Source organism: Capsicum annuum, chromosome 6 (genome assembly GCF_002878395.1).
Source record: "Capsicum annuum cultivar UCD-10X-F1 chromosome 6, UCD10Xv1.1, whole genome shotgun sequence".
NCBI classification, from domain to species: Eukaryota; Viridiplantae; Streptophyta; class Magnoliopsida; order Solanales; family Solanaceae; genus Capsicum; species Capsicum annuum.
The window spans coordinates 159,344,324-159,353,985 of record NC_061116.1 but is presented as its reverse complement, the minus strand read 5'-3'; the positions used below and the strand labels follow the sequence as shown (position 1 = coordinate 159,353,985).

At 35.0% G+C, this 9,662-nt stretch overlaps 1 pseudogene; it reads right to left on the bottom strand.

Moving 5' to 3' along the window:
• Positions 1 to 289: 289 nt before the first annotated feature.
• Positions 290 to 8,934, bottom strand: LOC107874170 (annotated as a pseudogene).
• Between the last annotated feature and the right edge of the window lie 728 nt (positions 8,935 to 9,662).

Sequence of the window (9,662 nt, the reverse complement as noted above, 5' to 3'; positions counted from 1 at the left end):
CTTTCAAGCCATCAACTTAAGGGGGGGTGTTGAGCTAAGAAAATGTAGTGATCAAGTTGATGGTTGTTAGAATAAGTTATTGGGTGTGTTGTATGTGTTAGGAGGTTAGTTAGTTAGAAGTGACAACTATCACTATACAGCTGTCACATGAAGCTAACAAACAACACTATAACTGCAAGCCTATAGAGACTCAATGAAATAGAATTCAGTTAGTAAAAAATCAGATTCTTCTTCTAGATCCTTCCTTTTCTTTATTTTCTCTTATTCTTAGCTCAAGTAATACAGAAATCTAACAATTATGTTTCACAATTTTAGTTATTAATATATATATATAGAGAGAGAGATGAACAGGGAAATCTTGAATCTTATCTGTCTAAGGGTTTTTTCTTTGGCTACATCAACGGTCCTCGGTGCACGCCATACAACACTATTATATTTGAAGCCTGATCCGAAACCAATTTGCCATACTCTGTCACCTTTCTTTATCCTCTTTTTCAACTCAGAATAGGCCAAATTGTACCACACTGAGCTACTTGAAGCGTTTCCAAACTTGTAAAGAGTCATTCTTGAGTGCTCCATAAGAAATTTTAGGAGCATCAAATTTTTCTGAAGCTCGTCCAGCATAGCTCTCCCCCTGTATATATGCAGAATGCTTGAACGCCATCTTAAAATCTGGTATATATGGTTTTATCTTCCTCTTAAAGATATGTCTTGCAATTAATAAGGCAACAAAAAGGAGTTACTCGGACATGGGGAGGATTGATAGAGCTAAGATTTTATCATCGATCTATGACAAGAAAAAGAAAAACCACAAATTATTTAAGCAACAACATATTGGGCCTTCATCACAGATTGGGCCTATTAAACCAGTTCACAACAACAATCAAACTACAATAGAGTTTGGCCCAAATACACAGATGTACATAATACATAGTAAAGGGATAAAAATCTTGTTACAAGTTAGGCAATAGAATAGCTACAAGTGTACAAAGTTTATTGGTTTTGCTTTGATTCTCTAGGTATATTCTCTAGGTATCTTTTATATATGCATTGAGTAGATGATTTGAGAAATACACAAAAAATTCCCATAATTCCTTTCTCTTTAAGCCATTCTTTCATGGTATCAGAGAAAGGTTGAAATCCTTAACTCTTTTTTCTTTCTTCCTTCTTTCTTCTCTTCTTTCTCCTCTTCCTTTCATCTTTCTTCATTATGTCGAATAGTAGTACATCAGTAGAAACACCACTATCGAACACTGTTAATGGCAGTGATCCATCACACCCTTACTATCTTTATGCTTCTGACACACCTGGGATGTTCTTGATAACACTTCTTTCACTGCAAGAGGTTTTGCAGGATGGAGAAGATTTATCCTTATTTCACTCTCAGCCAAAAATAAGCTGGGGTTCATAGATGGTGCTTTCCCAACTCTATCTTCAACTGATGTTTCTTTCAGACTTTGGAATAGGTGCAATGACATGGTCACATCTTGGTTGCTCAATTCTCTTTCCAAGGATATTGCAGACAGTATTATTTATTCAAGAACAGCAAAGGACCTTTGGATAGATCTTAAGCACTGATTTAGATAGCCAAATGAGGCAAACTATATCACCTACAAAAGGAGTTAACAGATCTGGTTCAGGGATCTAGTAACATAGCAGGTTATTTTACCAAAATAAAAAAATTATGGGATGAACAAGACACCTTAAATATTGATATTGTATGCAGTTGTGTTTGCAGTTGTAATGGAAAGAAAAAGATCATGCAGGTCAAGGAAGATGAAAGATTAATACAATTTCTCATGGGACTAAATGATGTCTATTCTCAAGCAAGAATTAACATACTCATGATAAACCCTTTTCCTTCTATGAATCATGCTTATTCTCTTTTGCTACAAGATAAAAATCAAAGGAAAGTGCATATTCTCAATTTAACAAGAGAGGGTTCTGCTTTCTTAGTTGCGAAAATAGTGGAGGAGGAAACCCATCCTCTCAAAGATGTGGAAATTCCAATTTCAAAGCAAACAATATGTACAAGGGAAAGAAGCATCTGTTCTGTACATATTGCAAACTTACCAATCTCACTGTTAAGGATTGTCACAGACTTATTGGGTATCCTTCAGATTTTAAGTTCACCAAATCCAAAAGATTTTCACAGCCTACAAAGAATAACTTTGGCTCTTTAACTACTGGACATGACATGAGGCTTAATAACGTGCCTCAGAAGTTTTAGCAACCTATAAAGATCAACTATGTTGGTTCAACTATTCCATAAGAGATGACATTCAATGCTATGCCACAGGGTACTAATCATTATAGCCCCATGTATGATCTTTCTCATTTTGCTCCACAGATATCCACAGGATAAGCTACTACTCCATATAATGTTATCTCTGAGAATCCTCATTTTCCTCAACAATTATCACCAGTTTAATTCACCAAGCCAACATACCTTTTGGATCAAATGCAGATAACGTCTTTTGAGGTTACTGCAAATTCAGTATCTGGTATATTTTTTGAGAACTCAAAATCTTGTTACTCACTAGCTAATTCTAATTCTAAGTCCTAGATAATTGACTCCAGAGAAAGTGAACACATGTACTTTGATTCTAATTCTTTTATGTCTCTTTCTCCTTTACCTATACCCATTATTGTTAAGTTGCCCAATTCTTCTAGGGTCAGAGTTACTCATGCAGGAAATATACTTCTTTCTACGGGTTTAGTTTTGAAGAATGTTTTACATGTTCCATGTTTCAAATATAACCTTCTTTCTATGCATAAACTCTGCCTTACATACCATTTCGTTGTCAGTTTCATTTCCAATAGGTGCATTTTGCAGGGCCCTTATTTGAAGAGTCCACAAGTTTTTGGTGAAGTTAAATGAGGTCTTTAAAAATTGGAGTCTTCTAGCACACAGCATAGGACTGATTCTTCCAACAACTTAGCTCTTTTATCTATGTCTAATGCCTCTACTTCTATTTCAGATTCTATTTTTCTTTCTTTGTCTGCTAAAACTGCATCTGATGTAATGTTATGGCATGTAAGACTTGGGCATTTGCCTTTTTATGCATGAGACATATTACTTTTATTTCATTTCCTACCAATCATGGTTGTTCTTGCACTATTTGTCCCCTGGCAAGGCAGACTAGACTACCCTTTCCTATAAGCTCTATCAAAACCAAGAGTATTTTTTAGCTTATTCACATTAACACTTGGGGTCCATTCAAGGTACCAACCTATAATGGATACAAGTATTTTCTTACAATTGTTGATGATTTTAGTAGAGCTACTTGGACTTACTTATTATCTTCTAAAGGAAATATTTTTTCAGTTCTACAAACTTTTTTGTTTATGGTTGAGAGACAATTTAGTACCAAAGTTAAGATAATCAGATCAGATAATGCTTTAAATTTAGGAAAAAGTTCTTCAGTCTCTCTATTCCTACAGTTACAGGGTATTTTGCGTCAAACTTGTTGTGTTGCAATACCCTAACAAAATGGAATAGTTGAAAGAAAACATAGGCACTTGTTGGAAATTGCTAGAGCTCTCATGTTTCAATCTAATATTCCAATTTGTTATTGGGGGAAATGTATTTTAATAGCCACTTTTCTTATTAATCGGTTTCCATCTAAAGCTCTTGGTGGAAGAACCCCTTATGAAGTTCTTTTTTTTTCCAAAAACCTTCCTAACATTTTGTAAGAAGTTTTGGTTATCTATGCTATGCTTCTACACTTGCCCAACGTGGAGATAAACTTCAGCCTAGAGCACAACCTTGTATCTTTCTTGGTTATCCTAGTGGTACCAAAGGTTATAAGTTGCTTGATTTATCTTCAAAGAAAGTATTTATCTCTAGGGATGTTCAATTCTTTGAGCAGAATTTTCCCTTTCTCCAAACACACTACACATCTCCTCATACTTCTCTTCCTACATTTCTTATTTTTTCATCTATATTCGCCGACTGCATTTTAGATTTACTACCCATAATTCCAATAGCTACACCTTCTCCTCCTACCACTCACTCTAATTTAGAGATAACAACACCTACTTCACATGATACCGAGCCCACCTCTACTTCCCAAATCCCTTCTAATCCACCTACTGTTATGCCTACTGTTTTACCTACTAGGACATCTAGTAGAGCTAACAAAGGGACTCTACCCTCTTATTTATGTAATTTCATTTACAACAATGTCTACACTACTAATCTGACTTCATCTTGTCTAAATTCATCAATTTTTGACTCCCCTATTCTAGCTTTCAATGCCTTATCCTCATCCAACCAGAATCTCATCAACTCAATTTCCAAAATCCATGAACCCATCCATTATTCTTAGGCTTGTAGTCATCCTGGATGGATAAAAGCCATGAACTTTGAATTAGATGCTTTGAAAGAAAATCAAACTTGGGATGTAGTACTTTTGCCTCCTGGCAAAAAGGCTCTACCTTGTAAATTAGTTTATAAGGTAAAACAAAATGTTGATGGTTCAATTGAAAGACTCAAGGCACGTTTAGTGGTTTGAGAAGATGTACAAAGAGAAGATTTGTATTTTAATGAGATATTTTCTCCTGTTGTCAAAATGACAACAATAAGGTGTCTCTTAACTGTCGTAGCTAAAAAGAATTGGCATGTCTCTCAATTTGATGTCAGTAATGCTTTTTTACACGGTGATTTACAAGTAGAAGTTTAAATGAAGTTTCCTTCCGGTGTTACTCCTCCCAGTCCTTAGCATGTTTGTAGACTCAAGAAATCACTATATGACCTCAAACAAGCCTCAAGATAATGATATGCCAGTCTTGTTGGAGCACGAAGTTTTAAAGGGTTTTATTCCTCTCTAAATGATTACTCCCTATTTTTTAAACATTCAGGGAATCAGGTCACTTTCATAGAAGTTTATGTAGATGACATTTTGATTACTGGGAGCAATCAGCAGACTATTTCAGATCTAAAGTGTTTCCTTCACTCAGAGTTTAAAATCAAAGATCTTGGGGAAATTCACTATTTTTTGGGGATGGAAATACTTAGAGAAAAAACAAGATTTATTGTGACGGAAAGGAAATTTACCTTGGATGTTTTTGAGGGATTTGGATACTTTGATCTCCCTATTGTTTCCACCCTTTGGACCCCCAATTGAAGTTGACAGCAGACTATGGAACTCTTTTACAATATGTTTCTATTTATCGAAGACTGGTCGGCAAACTCAACTATTTAACACATACTCGTCCCAACATTTCCTTCATGGTTCTTATCCTTCGTCAGTATATGCAGCGACCTTGCACTGCACATTTTTCTGTTGCTCTTCGTGTGTTGCAATATCTTCAATCTAATACAAATCAAGGTCTACTATTCAATTCAAGATCAGATTTTTTTCTTTTTTTTGTGACGCCGATTAGGCGTCTTATAGAGAATCTCAATGATACGTTAGTGGGTTTTTCATCAGTTTAGGTGGATCTCCTATCAGCTGGAAGTCAAAGAAACAAACCTCGATATCTCTATCATCAGCTGAAGCTAAATACCGTTCAATGCATCATCTTGTGGCAGAATTGACTTGGCTCACTCGTTTACTTATTGGTCATTCCATTTCTCCAGTGATGCCCATTTTGATCTTGTCTGGCAGTCAAGCTTCCATACATATCGCTCAAAATCCAGTCTTTCACGAACGAACGAAGCATGTTGAACTCAATTGTCACTTCGTCCGTCAACAATTTTTACTGGTATGATCTCCCTCACATTTACTCTATCCAAATCTCAACTTTTAGATCTTTTCACAAAAGCTTTGTCTGGACCTTCCCTTTATTCTATCCTTGGCAAGTTGGGCATCTCTTCGGTCCCCTCCAACTTAAAGGGGGGTAATAAAGTTAAGATTTTATCATCAATCTCTAACAAGAAAAAAACCATGAATTATTTGACCAACAACACATTGGGCCTTCATCATAGATTGGGCCTATTAAATCAGTTCACAACAACAACAAAAACTACAATAGAGTTTGGCCCAAATACATAGATGTACATAATACATAGTAAAGGGATAAAAAGTTTGTTACAAGTTAGGCAATAGGATAGTTACAAGTGTACAAAGTTTATTGGTTTTGCTTTGATTCTCTAGGTATATTCTCTAGGATCTTGTATGTATGCATTGAGTAGATGATTTGAGAAATACACGGAAAATTCCCACAATTCCTTTCTCTTCAAGTCATTCTTTCAAGGACTAAAGGGCAAAGAGTTGTGATATATATTTTTAAGGTCTCACCTGTAACTGCCATCAAATCTTTTGACAACGATACACTCCTCTTTCCTTCCTTATCCTCATCTTGGTAGGCACATCAGTAAACTCTGTCATCCATACATTTATAGGTGCAGACCATGTGCATCAGTTGATATTTGGCACGCCAATGATCAGAGGAATGGTTTGACAGGAGAACAGCAGATGAACCTATCCGGAATAGATGATTTGGTACAAGATTTTATCTCTGCTTCCCTAAATAGAATGTAATTGAGATTATTTCTGTGCTTACTATAAGTGCATAAGTGTTGGTTTGCCCCTGTTTTGCCATTTCATATATCAGCAATTTTTTACCATAATAAGAAGGGAAAATTAAGAACGACAAAGTTCTCATATTTGGTTAGTCAAAATTACTGGAAAAGATTATAGAAAAACAAGTTCATTACTGAAGAGAAAAATGACTTTCCTACTTAAAATAGAAAAGCAAGTTCCACACTTGTTTCCTTTCCGCCCTTCAACACCCCATACCCTCTAGCCCTCATCCCCCACCTCCACCTCTATTGAGTTCAAAATCGAGAGGGCGTTATACGGAAGCATATAATTTGAAAACCATGGATGATAAATCAGATGACACAAAAATATACTAAAAAGATAATATTAACTATGGTCAGGCCAATTAACCTACATATATAAAAAAAAAACTAATATTATTGAAAAATATGAAAACTATGAGAGAAGTCTCCCCTAAACAAGACTCGTTTAAGGATACATTATGGATGCTATTGTGTTTTTATATGAGAATGGGGGTCTTCTATTTATAGAGGTCCAAAACATTTCTCCAAAAAAGAGGTTTGCCAAATATAGAACAGTTTTATATTTTCCTTTAAGGAAAAGTAAAAGTAATTATGGTATTACTTTTATCTTCCTTCTAAGAAAAATAAAACTTAAGTTTGGTAAGAAAATCAGGGCAAAAACCCTAACAAATCTCCCTTTTTGGCTTGAATTTCTGGCAAAATATTCTTGATCCTGCTTCTTCTTGTGCATAATCTTCTCTCTTCATATATTTTTTATATATCACTACTATTTGACATGCTTTAAAAATTAAGCTATTTGGTTAAAAATATATGAGCCCTTTCGGGTTTAAAATATTGGAGCCCTTTGCAGGGTTAAAAGTGAGCTTTATTTTCAAATATGTAACAACAGAATTGTTGAAAATATGATTGACAATTGTCTTCACATGTAATTTTTTTTTTTAACAAAAAATCTTCATCATCGCCAAGTTGTTTGCAACTTTGATCTTAAACTATCCTCAATCGAACCATCAGATTTTTGAACCATAGGCTCTGGTACCATTTGTTGGGTTCAAAATCGAGAGGGCATCATGCGGAAGCTCATAGTTTGCAAACCATGGACGATAAATCAGATGACACAAAAATATACTAAAAAGATAATATTAATTATGATTTGACCAATTGGCCTACATATTTAAAAAAAACTAATATTATTGAAAAACATGAAAAATATGAGAGAAGTTTCCCCTAAACAAGACTCTTTTAAGGCTACATTGTGGATGCTATTGTATTTTTGTATGAGAATGGGGGTCTTTTATTTATAGATCTCCAAAATCATTCCTCCAAGAAAGAGGTTTGTCAAATATGGAAGAGTTTTATATTTTCTTCGAGAAAAAGTAAAAGTAATTATGGTTGAAAAAATAAAACTTAAGTTTGGTAAGAAAATCAGAGCAAAAACCCTAACAACCTCCACCCTTTATGATTTTTGTCGAGATTATATACAACTAATTTTGGAACAATCTTACTTAGATACCAAACACAAGAAATAAATAAATCACTTATTTACCATAAAATATTTTCAAAAAATTATTTTGTAGAAAACATTTTCCTAAGCACACCTATATGTAAAATTACCTCTAAATAGTTGTGAGAAAAACGCTAAAAGAGTGGAAAATGAAGATTTACCGACCTGTAAAACCCGGTTGGCTAGGTCCACGGAAATAAGTCCAGCACTGCAGCCCATGCCACCAAGGTTATATGTGATGACATTGACTCCAAGCTTATAATGGTTCACAATCATGGAAGAAAGAGAAGGTGATGGATTAAACGTACTAGAATTCACAGTAACAATCCCAATCTCTCCAATTTTCACTCCTGTTTTCTCAAATAGATCATCTATGACACCAAATATAAGATTTTCTGCTTCATTTTGGTGACTACTAAAGGTAAATTTATATGGGATTGAGTTGATCGGAATGTAAATCTTATCACCTTAGCCTGACCTCTCCAAAATTCTCTTTTGAAACATTAAACTCTCTTCATCAAAGATGCCTGACATTTTTTCTATCAGACCTTGTTTCGATATTACTAAACATTCATGTGGCTTGTAACATGAAAAATTGACCAACGTTTATTGGACGACTCATTAAGTATACCGTGGCCAAAAAAAAACAGAGTTGAACAAGATTTCAACATGGCAAAATGGTTCATGAAGTCTTCAAGAGTAAGGATTGAGAGGTGAAGTACCATGGCCACAACAATTGGCACGGTGAGGAGATAAAATGCATTTGATATTAAGTAACGGTATCCAAGTTTTAAATATTTAATTATAATGGAAAGAAGAAAATTGGGCAAGTTTGGGTTGATTTCTACAGAATTAAGAGCATTTTGTGCCATTGCTTTTGGAGTAGAGATGAGGATTTATGGGTATTCATATGAACGAATTGAGTATGATAAGTTTGCAAGCAGATCAAGATTGATAGATTTAAAGAGTTAAAAAAAATAGACTTATCCTCTCAACACCACCTCCTATTACATTGGTGTGCCATTAATTGGTAGGAGTAATAATGAACTATTGATACTTGTATAGGGTAAAATCAGTACTAGCAGATGTGGCAAGATTAGGATAGGCAACTCGAGCGCGTGACACTTCTACGGACACTACGACTACCAAGGGTTTTCTCTCTCTCTCTTTCTCTCTCGTGGTGCTCGCAGCAAAGGCATCCTCTTGTAAAGGATAAACACAACGAAAACTCATCACCATCAATGAAATAGCATAAGAAGAAAAATGGGGACAAGTGTGTCAGGCTCTTCAGAAGCGCGGATGAGTATATGAGAATAGAGCCCCAGAAGAATATAAGTTGGACGGCCAGCAATGAAGCAGACACCTGACGAGCCCGCATTGGTCTTAGTCCTTTAGGGAGCTATTGTCGATGCGATTGCCCAGGAGATTGTAAACTATAAATAGACTTCTTTACTCATAGAGGTGTGCAAAAATTGAATCGACCAACAAATCAAATCGAAAAAAAATTATTGACTTATGTTATTGGGCATTTTGGTTATTGAGTTTTTAATGGTTTTATAAATTCTTTTAATTCGTTATCGATTCAGTTTTGTTTTTTAATTTTAAATTATTGTGTAAACCGATAACCCA